At 42.3% G+C, this 11,938-nt stretch overlaps 1 protein-coding gene and 1 long non-coding RNA gene across 2 annotated transcripts in view; both read right to left on the minus strand.

Moving 5' to 3' along the window:
* Positions 1–3,533: 3,533 nt before the first annotated feature.
* On the minus strand, positions 3,534–5,000 carry LOC132465611 (uncharacterized). Its single transcript, XR_009527628.1, has 2 exons — positions 4,549–5,000; positions 3,534–4,149 (listed from the first exon to the last, which is right to left on the minus strand). It is a non-coding gene; the product is annotated as an uncharacterized LOC132465611 (long non-coding RNA).
* A 5,769-nt stretch (positions 5,001–10,769) lies between these two features.
* Positions 10,770–11,938, minus strand: part of LOC132465610 (neuronal acetylcholine receptor subunit alpha-7-like) — a 36,535-nt gene continuing 35,366 nt past the window's right edge. Inside the window, exon 9 of the mRNA XM_060062305.1 lies at positions 10,770–11,938. This exon is cut by the window's right edge and continues 1,644 nt beyond it. The gene's annotated coding sequence lies outside the window, so the exon portion shown is untranslated.

Consider the following 11,938-nt stretch of genomic DNA (forward strand, 5'->3'; position numbering starts at 1 on the left):
CACATCATGTAAACAAACGGGACTCTAAATCGACGCCACTTCGACCTGGGCGGGACTTTACGTCCTACGTCACTCGCTATGGGTTTGCATGTGTGCGCGTAGCCGTTTGTCTCAGGGATCTGTGCACGAACTCCCTTGCACTACAGATTACGAGTGTCAGTGTCGTACGCGATGGAGGGTGGGTGACATTCCTACAGTCTGTGATGATAGGCTATATTTGTACAAATGACTTACTATTACTAGCGATTAACATGACGAAACAACACGAACTAAGCTAACATTAGACTATAGCCATACCAGATAACGCCATACCAGATAACCCTAACTATTTCTATTAAACTCTGAACCATTTTGCAACAGGCAACTGTGTGTTGGTGCGTCTTATTGCTTCCCACGTCTGCGTCTGCATCTTTCCCACTCCTGGCTAATAGTTTCAGCTTTTGTACTGTATATCAGAAATGATCACCCAGTACCACACTGCTGACTTGTTGATGTTTTGTAAGCACTCACGCATTTCTCTAGGTATCTTAAGAGTCCTACTGGAGTCATCAAAACTTTGGACTTTGTTATTGTAAGAAATATTGTGTTACAAAAACACTTTGTGTCTTACCCTTAGCGTTACCCTAACCTTAACCCCAGTAACATTTCTTCATCATAAACTACAAGTTACGCAAAATGGCATACAAACATCCAGTCCAATATTAAAGAAAAAAGCTAGCTTCATTAAGGAATCGAACCCCTTATCCCCGCGTTAATGAGTTGTTCTCTGACCACTACCCATCAGGTCTTAGTACATGCGATTCAAGAGTTAACCACTTGACAATCTTTAAACTTCGGTTGCCTAGAAATTGTAAAGACAGTGATGTGTGCACATTGTGCGAGTATCCGGCACTCGCGATGTGTGTGCAGTCCAAAATGAAAGAAAAAACCTTGCATCACTAGGGAATCGAACCCCCAATCATCAGTTGGTCGTTGGTAACTGTAACTAACAAACGGGTTTATGCGTTCACTGAACAAAGATTATGGAAATAAAAGACCACTTTTCCATCAGAAAAATCATCAGAACCGTTATTACCAACCCATAGACACTAAAGCCAAAACCTCTCACATGCACAGTGCACACCCATCGCGAGTGACGGCTATGCGCACACATGCACACCCATAGCGAGTGACGTAGGACGTAAAGTCCCGCCCAGGTCGAAGTGGCGTCGATTTAGAGAGTCCCGTAAACAAACCGGGCACTCACGAGGAAAGCTGGAGGTTGTATGATGTTGAATGTTACATTTCCTTGTTCAAGTTTTTTTTAACTAATTTTGAATGTTATATTTTCTATGTTAAATCCCAAATAAATTGTTGACATTTCTATACGAAAGCCGGAGACTCCATCATTAAATGTATTCGTTTTCGCCGTTATTCAGCTTCTTCTTCTCCTCCGGAAAAACACGACCGCATTGCATTGTGGTATACGGGAGTAACATGTAGGGTACATGTATACCCTATTTTAAGTCCACTATATAGTGCCCTATATAGTGGACCACTGAGAATTCGAACACCCTACAAAATGGCGTGCACCCTATTTAGTGCACTACATCCATGATAGGGAACGATTTCGAACACAGCTAGAGACTGTCGCCTTGCATGGTTGACTCTGCCGTCGGTGTGTCAATGTGTGTATTTACCGATGTAAGTCGCTTTGGATAAAAGCGTCTGCTAAGACACACTTTTGCCAAATGATTTATTTTCTATCATGAGCTCTGTGCCATTTTATGAATGGCACACTCACACACATGTATCACTGAAGTGACTTCAATTCTCAAATGATTTAATGTTGTATCGGCACACGAAGCAAAAATCACATTTTGGGTTGGGTTGTCATAATTTCATTCACCACTAGATGTCCCTAGCGTACTCATTTGAAGCTTCGAGCATGAACCACTTCGGTGGTTCATCTGGCTGAGAGGCTTTGACGTTTCATGAGGCATCATCTCGGCACCACTACCGGCAGGGACTTGACAACAGGCGGGTGGTCAGACAGGCGAGAGGTCGGAAGCAGGCAGGATCAGCGTTGTAGAATAGTTCAGGAGTTGCGGCAAAGCTCTGCGAGTACGAGAGACGATCTGGTAGAGACTGAGTGGAGAGAGAATTTATATAGAGGGATCACAGGTGGAGGTGGTTGGGTTAATTAGGGGAGATCAGGGTGGCAGGGAGGTGAATGGGAAAACCAGGAGCGGATCATGACACCCACTTGTATTGGAGTGAACGGGGATATCTACTTCTGACTCCATGAATCAAGCACAGCCCGCACAGCCCGCTATAACAGCTGCAATACACTCGCTATATATTATTTATAAATATAAATTAAACATTCCAAAACTTTCCTCCTTGAACTGATCTCCGGTGCATTCGTTAATCGACTTGTGGTGGACTCCCTGTAAACATGGAACTACCGTTAATGCTTGTAAAACAGCCTTTTTGAATAAACTCTGGTTATGCAAACTAAGTTGTTGGTGCTTCGCTTTATGTGTAGGGACCCTAGTCATGGTACTGCGGAGGTTTGGTGCTATTTTTAACAATATTAGTGGTTAAAAAATTGCAGATTTGGAAGCGAAAATCACACACTGTAGCTTTTATAGCTTTTTTGCTTTTTATAGTTGCTAGGCGTGAAGGGTTCACCGTTCAAAGCGGGATGTTTTTGGCAGGTGATAAACCGCGGCGGCGGTCGCGAAGTATGGATATCAGAACACCTCATTGTCATTTGTCAGTTCATTGTTTTCTCCTGTCTCTGGTTCTTTGGAGGTCCCAATTGTAGTGCTTTTTTTCAGCCTCTTTCAGCCGAACAGAGATATTGAGTTTCTTTATGTGACGTTTCCTGAGTCCCAGTCTGTTTGGATCCATCCCTATTTTATTGTGTGAGTTAAGCTTTTGCATACATGTGATGCAGCGTGTGGTGTGAAAACGTACTATCTGTATATAAAGCGTCAGATTTTTTTATTATTATACATGTGTAATTCTTCACCACAATTGGCAACTACACCCTAAAAAATCAAAAGTTGGGTCAACTTACAATTTTAAGGCAACAAACTGCAATAGAATTTTAAGTTGGGAGTGACAACTTAACTTTTTAAGTTCTGCTTTTGAGTTGGTAATACTTTGAATTTCAAGTTCTATTAACTCAACCTGAAGTTGCAGTAACTCACAATCTTCAGTTAAGAAAACTGTAAAACCTTAGTCATCTTGACTTAAGTCTAAGTTGCAGTAACTCGTAATTTTGAGTTGAAACTACTTTAAATCCTTAATCATCCTGACTTAAGTCTAAGTTGCGGTAACTCACAATTCTAAATTAAGAAAACTTTGCGGTAACTTGACATTTTAAGTTATGAATACTTTCAATCCTTAGTCATCTTGAATTCTCAAACTTGCAATAACTTTGAAATATGAAAACTTTAAAGCCATACTCATAACTCAACTTCAACTTGCAGTAACTCTATATATAATACATCATGCATGAAAGAAATTACAGGGGCTATAATATCTCAATTCAAATCTTTTTTTATTGAACATGTCTTGCATGTCTTAAGTGCTGTGCAAAAGCACAGAAGACCAATAGCTCACCCGATCAGGTGAAACAGTTGCTTTCTTAAAACATTGAAATATCAGCACGTGCTGTATTAAAATGCATAATACAGCATTATTCCTATAGACAGGAAGAGAAGAGATATTTGGGGGACTGAGTAAAATAAGTAAATATACAAAAGGGCAGCATGAACATTAACAATTTAAAACAGGCCCAACAAGTTTGTTTTCAACAGAACTTGCAGCTCAACATTAGGTTCTGACACAGGGTTACAGAAGTTTGTTTTTGAGGGATCTGACTCTTGCAGAGAGATCTGTCCCCAGCTCCAAAAAGATATTTTGAAACATTTCAAAGGTGTATCGCAGTTCCTTGGGAAACTGGATGTTCAGAGCGTATATCGGCCCAAAGAGCAACGCAAGGGCCGTTGGCAGGTCAGGGAGGTCATGTAAGACGATATGTTCTTCTAAAACCACAGCTACATTTTGAAGTCTTGCAGGAGCGGAACTTTGATCCTCCATCACAGAAAGTATCCCCACTATGAGACCCCTTGTCTTCTCCTCTTCTGGGTCAGTATCCTTGTGATGACAGACAAAGACAAATGTATGATTAATAAATGAAACAAAAGGTTTGTCTTTAAATTCCTATGGCTCAGAATAAGCTCTTACTCTCAAATAACTATAAAAAATATTACATTTATTTTACCTTGAGACACTTATGTTAAAAAACAGAACATTTCCATCTCGTAAGTTTCAGACTAAATAAAGTAATACCCACGAAGTACAGCTTTTTACGATACTTAATGGATTGACATAAAGAGGGCAAGGAGAACATTGGAATGGATAAACTGGATGAAAATAAAGGGCAGAGAGGTTAAAGTCAATGACAGAATAAACATTATGATCCAAGCAGTCTATTTTACAATATTGTTAGTAACAGTATAATCCAAGTGACGGTTGCTACTAATGACCACTCACCAGACAATTCCTGAACAGCTTCTCGTGACCCTCACGGAGAAATAAAGGAAGGCCCTTCAATGCTGCGGTCTGTCTGTGTCCTGTTATGTAATTTGTCTTAAACACAAAGAGATGGATAAAAAACATTACTACAAAATCAAAGTAACATGTACTAAAGTAGAGAGCAAACAGGAAAACGTCAATGGTGAGTTTATCTGATATATTTCGTCCAATTTCTTAGTTTAATTCATTCGTTTTTATTAACTTACTGTAGGTAGAGGACTAAACAAATTTAATCACACAATTTAGTGTATCACTGAATGAAGCATATACTATATATGGTGTGCCCGCATGCACGCGCCCGCCTGGATGAACGGCTGAAAAGCACAACATGCCCCAGCGAAAACGCTAGTATTCATTAGTATCCACTGAAATACAACAACCACACAATATAACCCACAAACTAACCGTTTAATTAAGGCAGCTGTACACGCCGTAAAATCTGTTTTTTTTTCCAATGGAGTCTGGTGACTTGGAGCTTATAAGCCACCAGACTCCATTGAAAAAAAGTGTAATCGTACGGCGTGGAAAACCGTCCTACAGCTTCCCTATTTAACAGTTAGTTACACATAGCTAGAAGTGTATGCTACTGTATTCTTGCAATAACGAGATATGTCTAGTAGAATACCGAGTATTTGAACCGGTCTGAAAGGACTGCAGTGCCGTTCTCGCACGACTGCGCTGTTTGCTGCTTGAACATACCGAGACAAGCACCGCAGGCCTCGTCCTAGCTTGCGATAAACTAAAGCTAACGGCGACGGCAAGCATTATTTATTCTGTTTAGGGTCATACTATCGTCAGTGAAAATGCATACCTTATCCACTTATTTATCGTGTATTATATTCACATTCATGAAGAACTCACACTTCAAGTCTAATTGGAAAGAAGGTTAAAACTTGCCTGTGTTGTCTCCAGCCCTGACGAAAAATGACTCGTCGTCACTCGTGTGAGTTCAGGTAACAAACCTCAACTCAGAAAGTTGGCTTTCCCGCATTTTACGACAAGGACATACGAGTTGCCAGAACTTTTTCACTTGTTGTGCACAAGTTGTGCATCCCAACTGAAGGAAATAAGTCGTGGTAACTTACAAAATGCGGTTGAAACATACAAAATGCATGGTTTGCTGGAATTACTTACATTTTGAAGTCAAATATGAATAATTTATTTGTTCAAGTCTTAAAAACTTAAAATACTTTTTTAGGACAACAATATTAAGTTGGAGTTTTTACGGTGTACTGTCACGGCAAACGGCACGTCTTAGTGTTCCACAGCCCTGTGTTAAACAGAGCTTGACTGCTAGATATACCTACGAAACGTTCTATCAACTTGGGAGGACAAATAACACAACTGCATTCAAGTTCTGAGAAAACACACACTCAATTTATTTTGTGCAGGTGCATCAGCTTATATAGGCAGTCACATGACACACACACCTGAAATGAATCGTCAAGAATTGGGAGCACAATCAGTTGGCAATTCATCAATTAACACCCCCACTTGATCACACATTATTGACAAGCATAAATCATAAAAAAAAAAAAAAAAAAAAAAACATGGAAACCAACTGAACTGGCTATACTCCAAACAGGAACATGGAAAAAGTCAGTAGCTTTGCTTTAATAGCTGGTTTTGTCATCAGGTCAGCTACCATCTGGTTTGTTGGGCAATACTCCAAACATACTTTACAGTCATTAACAGTTGACCTCACAATTTGTATTTGATATCAATATGCTTACATCGCTGTCTGCTTACTGGATTCTTGGCTAATGCAATTGTACCTTGGTTATCTTCAAAAATCTTAGGTACATCATACAGACAGTCATCAAGATGTTCAAGCAGTTGAGATAAGTAAAGACACTCTTGTGTGGTGGCGGCCAATGCCATATACTCTGCCTCACAAGTTGACAGTGCTACAGTTGGCTGCTTCTTAGTCTTCCAGGAAATCAGAGGACCATTTTCACTCAGACTAACACAATAACCAGTTGTACTGCGTCGGTCAGTTGCATCACCTGCCCAATCTGCATCACTGTAAGCAAACAACCTTAGCCCATCACATTTTCTGTAACACAACATTTTGTCATTTGTGCCCTTCAAATATTTCAGTACATGTTTAACAGTTGTCCACTGCTCTTCTGTCGGCTCACTGAAATGCTGTGACAGTTTACTTACAACAAAACTCAGATCAGGTCTGGTGCATGATGTTAGGTAGATAAGGCTACCCACTGCCTCTCTGTACTTTCTGGGGTCATCTAGCTTATCATCATCATCATCATCAGTGTAATACAGTTTTAGTTCACAAGGTGTCGACCTGGGTTTACAATCCTGCATATCGAACCTGTCAAGTAGCTTGTCAACATAACTCTGCTGTGACATGGTCACACATCCATTACACTGGTTAAAAGTGATACCAAGAAAATTCTTCAGTCTGCCCAAATCTTTCATCTGGAACTTAACAGTAAGCATCTCTTTAACTGCTTTTAAAGCTCTCTCATCACTGGCTGCAATAACCAGGTCATCAACCCAGATCAGTATGATCACCTTGTCATGTTCGGTTTCTCTAACATAAACACAGTAATCGGCTGGGTTCTGTACAAACATGTTTTCACATAGATAGTCATGCAAAAAAAATTCCAGTTTCGACCTGATTGTTTAAGCCCATATAGTGACTTCTCTAGTCTACACACCAACTTCTCATTTGTCTGTGATTTTACATCATAACCCTCTGGCTGTTCCATGTAAATCTCACAATCAATTGGTGCATGTAGGTAGGCAGTTTTAACATCCATCTGATGTAGGATCAGATCCTCTTGGGCAGCTTTCTGCATCAAAACTCTCACACTGGTTAGGTCAGCAGTAGGAGAAAACGTTTCTCCATAGTCTACACCCATCTGTTGACTGTATCCCTTGGCTACATAGCGGGCCTTGTACTTGTCAGATCCATCAACATTGGTTTTGACAGTATACACCCATCTACCCCCCACTGCTTTCTTGCCCACAGGTAAGGTGGTCAGAGTAAATGTTTTGTTATCCCTCAGTGCCTTCATCTCCTCATCCATTGCATCTACCCACTCTCTTGAGTTGGATAAAGTCACAGCATCTCTGAACGTCTGAGGTACATTACAAACCATCCTGTAGCAATAATCAATGTTGATCTGAACCTGATCACTATCTATCCCATAGAAGTCTGGCCTCCTCCTCTCTCTAGCTGGGTATCTCCGTGGAGACTGGGATTCTGGCTTGACCTCACCTGTCTGTAGGCCTATCTGGCTTGGACCTGGCCTAGCCTCTGGGATGTCGTTCTGCTCGGGTTTGTCGGGGTCAGGTCTGGTTGTGCTAGACTGCACACCACTGTCATCGTCTGACATGCCATCAGTCTGCTGTCCCTCAACACAGGACATGAACCTCACCAGTCTGTGCTTCATCACCTTCCTGCTGTCAGGGTAGTAGACCATATAGGCTGGACTGTTCTTATCATAACCAACAAAGATGCCTTTGTCAGACCTTGACTCTAGCTTCTTCCTGTCCTGCCTATAGGCGTAACACACAGTACCAAACTTCTGCATCCTGGAGACATTAGGTCTCCTTCCTGTCAGCATGAAGTAAGGTGTCTCTCTGGTGTGGTTGTTAAAACATCTATTCCTCACCACTGCTGCTGTCTGGACCGCATACGGCCATAGCTCCTTGGCTAACTGGCTCTCCAAGAGCATACATCTAGCCATGTCAAAAAGGGTTCTCCAGTTACGCTCTGCGGTGCCATTCTGGTGTGAGTATGGTGCTGATGTTTCATGTCTGATTCTATTTCTACGCAGTAGGGCTTGGTAACCCTGCCCTGTGAACTCAGTACCATTGTCAGACCTGATACACTTCACTTTCCCATATGGGGCTGTGTCGGCTAGAAACCTCTCTGTGGCTTCTACAGTGTCACTCTTGTGCTTTAGACAGTACACAAACACTGCACCTGAATAGTCATCAGTAAAGGAAACTACATACCTATACCCTTCCTTGGACTCTGGGTCAATGGGGCCTGCCAAGTCAGTGTGAACCAGCTCTAAGGCTGATTTGGCCCTCACATCAGGCTTCCTGTTCCTGCTCTGAGTGAACTTGCCCTGAGTACACACTTCACATGTCATGGATTTGGACGCTTTACCCCTGATTGACATTCCATTCACAACATTCTCTAACTTCATGACATCATCAAAATTACAGTGCCCGAAAATCTCGTGCCACGTCTGAATATCATAACAGCTCATACATTTATCATCATGTTTACTGGCACAGTAGGCAAATAAAACTGTTATGCTCATGAATGAGGAAGCTCGTACCGTCTCTGTACTGCAATACATCTTCTCCTTCCTTGAAGATCACCGTTGCCCCATTCGAAGTTGCAGCTCTCACGGAGAAGATGTCTTGGGGATACGAGGGGATGTACAGCGCCTGCTTCAGTGTGGCACTGCGGCAGCGCCCCCTGCTGTCGACCAGACACACCTCGGCGTCTCCTCTGCGCTCCGCGACCCCCATGCAGCTTGTGCCATCGGCCAGCTCCACGCAGTGAGTCTCGGACTGGAATCGGTCATCGAAGCTCTTGAACTTTGCCAAGTCAGTGATGATATGCGATGTCGCACCGGTGTCCACCATCAGGCCCTTTCTGGTGACACAGCTTCCTGGCTCGCTGGTCACAAGCTTGAACGCGAAGGTGCTGTCATCCGTCTCCTCGTACACTCCGCGAGCGTTGTCCTGCTGCCGCTGTCGCCATCCTCCTCGCCGTGCGGTATTCTCGCCCTGGCTGTACCACTGTTGACCACGCTGACAGTCTCTTACCTTCTGACCTCTCTGGCCACAACGGAAACACACAATGTCCCCGCTCTCGGTTCTGCGCGCACTTGCACCTGATGGGGCAGCCCTACTTGGATGCGCACGGGCCCCCATGACATTGTCGTCAGCCGCAGCTGTGTGCATACTTTCAGTGCTCTCATAACTGCGCAACTTAGTCTTGAACTCGGCAAAAGAGAGAGTCTCATCACTTTCAGTGATAAAAATGGAAAAAGGCTTAAATGATTCTGGTAGCCCCTTCAAAATCATTGCAACCAATAATCCATCGCTTAAAACCTCTCCAGCATTACGCAGTGCTGTGATTGAAGTCTCGGCGCGTATGACATAATCAGTCACACTCTCAAAACTCATCTTTTGCAAGGAAGTCAGTTCTGTATACAGGCATACAATGCGGGGCTTACCCTTGCCTGCATAATAGTCGCGTAAAATCCTGAGAGCTGCACGTCCGTCATCCGCTGCCTCTCGCATGACCAGAGACAAACTTTTGTCATCAAGGAATTGGATCAATTCCGCGTACGCTTCCGAGTTCTTCGCCGCATCCTCGGCCAGTGCGTTTTCTTCCGCGCCATCGGCTGGTTGATTCAAAATTGTGTCCTTCAATTTCTGCAACCGCATATGGCCCAAAAACTTAGTCTCCCACAGTTCATAGTTCTTTTCGTCTCCGTCAAACACAAGACGAGACCAACGTGAACTTGTACGTTCGCTCATGGTCCTGGCACTCCAATCCGTGAGACACGTATTCAAACTCGCTCACAAACAAATGTCTCTCGGTGCCTACTCACGCCGGATATCTCTGTGCACAAACGTCAAACGCTCCTGGGCCCATAACCTGTTAAACAGAGCTTGACTGCTAGATATCCCTACGAAACGTTCTATCAACTTGGGAGGACAAATAACACAACTGCATTCAAGTTCTGAGAAAACACACACTCAATTTATTTTGTGCAGGTGCATCAGCTTATATAGGCAGTCACATGACACACACACCTGAAATGAATCGTCAAGAATTGGGAGCACAATCAGTTGGCAATTCATCAATTAACACCCTGCTTCAATAACCTCCAACCCTTGAACGGGGAAAATGATCTAAATTAATCTCATGCTGCCAAGTTTCTCACTGCCGTCTCGTGATGGAATTTGATTGTTTATTGATAAAATAACCCCTATTTCAAGCTTCTTTACAATTTTACCCATATATCTATTAATTACAAACCACAATGAAAGTGATATGATGAAAGGAGACATTGCATGTAGTAATTGTCACCTAAAGTGGGATAATATCTATCAAGTAAACAGAAAGAGAGGGATGATAATGCCCTTTGCTCCTTTCCAAGGGATTTAAAGAAAATAAATAACCAACAAATAGTTTTTATTAGCAGATAATAACAAGGAAATTGAAGTCATGAAAAGAGAAACTGAGGTGAGAGAAAGATTCTACATCAGAACTGCCATCGTGTCCTCGCAGGATGTTCAAAAAGTGATATTGTCAATTAATATTGCGGAGGTTTCAGCGTTCACTTGAAAAGCTCTAATTGTTCATTGTTGAATCCTTTCTTCTCTCGAGCCCGTCCACAAAAACACATCACCCTCTGTGTGAATAATAATAAAATGATAATAATAGGAAGAACAATAATATACTACCATTATCATAAGGTTGTTTATGTTTAGCTCTACATACAGTGATTAACTGCAGGCTGCAGGTGTTAACAGGTCATAATTCAATTAAATTTGTCTGTAATTAACAACCTGTTCATTAGGTGAGTTCTACAGTGAAAACCAGCCATTCAGCATTCGGCTTAGAATGTCAACCTCTGCCTCAAAGCTGGATGGTTAGGCAATGTGAAGGGGTTTTCTGCAGCACATGTACTGCAAGTAAAACAACATGCATAATTCTGACATGTAAAATATTAGATACAGTCTAACATCTAACATCCAGATTTACGTCTATATACTTGAGTCCAGATTGCAAGACACAATATGTGGCACCTATAGCCCCCCAGTCAATACAGCACACAGAGTTACACATATAGTGATTTGCTACTCATAATATCGTCAAAAGAAACTACCAAGACCAGAGACTTGCATCGTTCTCCAAACTGTGCTGAGTGGAATATTCTACATGTGTGTATGTGGAGTCAGCTCCAACCAGGTCACTTCATTTAAATGAGGACCTACATGAGAGCATCCATATGTGGAGTCAGCTCCAACCAGGCCCGTTAATCTCAGACGTTCCGCTCCAGACGAGCAGAGAGGACCCGTCACGCTAAACATCGCCAAACTTTCATTTAGATCTGACTCCGTTGAGGAGGCGGATTCAGACGGCTCACAGACGGAGCTGCTCAGAGGTGTGGATCAGGTGCTTTTGTACAACATTAGCTTCAAACAGAACCAGAAACAGAGCTGTTGTGTAGAACATAAGGGGATAAAACCAAGAGATAATTGCAATATAGTTTCATAACAATATAAATATGTATAGGGCTTTTGTGTTTTTCTGTCTATTTATTGGCTGTGGCAATCCTTA

Source organism: Gadus macrocephalus, chromosome 10 (genome assembly GCF_031168955.1).
Source record: "Gadus macrocephalus chromosome 10, ASM3116895v1".
Taxonomy (NCBI): Eukaryota; Metazoa; Chordata; class Actinopteri; order Gadiformes; family Gadidae; genus Gadus; species Gadus macrocephalus.